Here is a 1,686-nt window from a genome sequence, read left to right as displayed (position 1 = left end):
CAAAGTAATCGTGCCCCAGGGCTGTGGTACACAGCTTAGGAGTGCCAAGATGATATCTGTGGTCAGCATTCAAGCAGGAGAAGGGCCCCCACTGTCAGAGCACTGAGAGGAATGAAACACACAGATTCATGGGCTGGTACATGAGCAGGGTGTTTCTCCTACCACAGGGCCCATCTGAAAATAGTGTGACCTATCTCTCTGCTGCAACCTCTGCCTGACAATGCCCCATGGCACAGAACACCTAACAAAGGAAACACAGACATGATGTCAGTGATTGGAGAGGGCTCCCCCAAGGCCCAGGAGTGGACATAGTGAAGGAGTCACCTTTCTCTCTCCCACAACTAAAAAGCATGGCTACCAGTGTGAGGCAATACAAAAAAGCTGCCTGGCTAAGAGCCTATCTTCTGGCCATTACTCTTAACTATTGTAGGTAGCAGTTGTCATTCTTTTGATTTCATGTAAGGATTTTTTGTAAGGCTGGTATAGTTGCATAAAATTCTCTCAGCACTTGCTTGTCTTTGAAGATATGCAAGTTCTACCAACACACACCCTATCAAACAAAGGACAACAATCCAGCCACAAATAAACATCCTGTACAGAGTCTTGGCCCTCTGAAAACATTATAAAAGAAAGTAAACTGACTACACTCAACTTACAACACAGTTAAAGAAACATGAGTCTTTGCAGATGAGAAAAAAATCAGTACAAGGTGCTCACTACAGCAGCACATATACTAAAATTGGAAGAATACAGAGAAAATGAGCATGGTCCCTATGCAAGGATGACAGGTAGATTTGTGAAGCATTACATGTTAAAAAATCTTACATTTTCATAAAAACAGAATCAATGCAAAAACTCTAGCAACTCAAAAAACCAGAGTAGTCAGAGTAGTGCCTTACCTCCAAAGAAGCCCAGTAGCTCCCCAGCAATGGTTCTTACCTAGACTGAAATGACTAAAAAATTTACTGAGAATTTTGTAATATAATTGGAAGGATTATCAGAAGAATAGACCAAGCTGAGGAAAGAAGCTCAGAACTAGAAGACCAGTTCTTTGAATCAAGTCAGTCAGACACAAATAAAGATAAAAGAATTTAAAAATTGAACAAAACCTCTGACAAATATTGGGTTTTGTAAAGAGATCAAACCTACAACACATTAATATTCCTGAGACAGATGAGAGAATGAGCACCCTGAAAAATATCATTGAGGACGTAGTCCATAAAAATTTATCTAGTCTCACTAGAGCAGTGTACATGCAAATTCAAGAAATACAGAGAATCCCTGCTAGATACTATACAAGACAACTGTCACCAAGGCACATAGTCATCATACTCAAGAAAGTCAATGTGAAATTAAAAAATCTTATAGGAGGCTGGAGAGAAGCTTCAGGCCATGTACAAAGGAAACTTCTTCAAGCCAGCAGTAGAATGCTTAGTAGAAACTTTTCAAGACAGAAAAGATTGGGGCCTATTTTCAGCATCCTTAAAGAAAAGAATTTTCAATGAAGATTTTATTTCCCATCAAACTAAGCTTCTTTAGCAAAGGAGACTTAAAATTCTTCAAAGACAAGCAAGTTCTGAGAGAATACCCATTGGGTACTATGCTTAGTAATTGGGTGACAAGATCTATATCCCAAATCACAGAATCATCTCATATATCCATGAATAAACCTGCACATGTACCCCA

The 1,686-nt window shown here is 39.4% G+C and overlaps 1 non-coding gene across 1 annotated transcript; it reads left to right on the top strand.

The window, feature by feature from the left end:
* The first annotated feature begins 709 nt into the window (after positions 1 to 709).
* LOC112131106 (U6 spliceosomal RNA) lies at positions 710 to 816 on the top strand. Its single transcript, XR_002913254.1, has one exon. It is a non-coding gene; the product is annotated as a U6 spliceosomal RNA (small nuclear RNA).
* Positions 817 to 1,686: the final 870 nt, after the last annotated feature.

The sequence above is a fragment of the Pongo abelii genome, chromosome X (genome assembly GCF_028885655.2).
Source record: "Pongo abelii isolate AG06213 chromosome X, NHGRI_mPonAbe1-v2.0_pri, whole genome shotgun sequence".
Lineage (NCBI taxonomy): Eukaryota > Metazoa > Chordata > Mammalia > Primates > Hominidae > Pongo > Pongo abelii.
The sequence above is the reverse complement of the archived record's forward strand: the minus strand, read 5'-3'. Positions and strand labels throughout refer to the sequence as shown.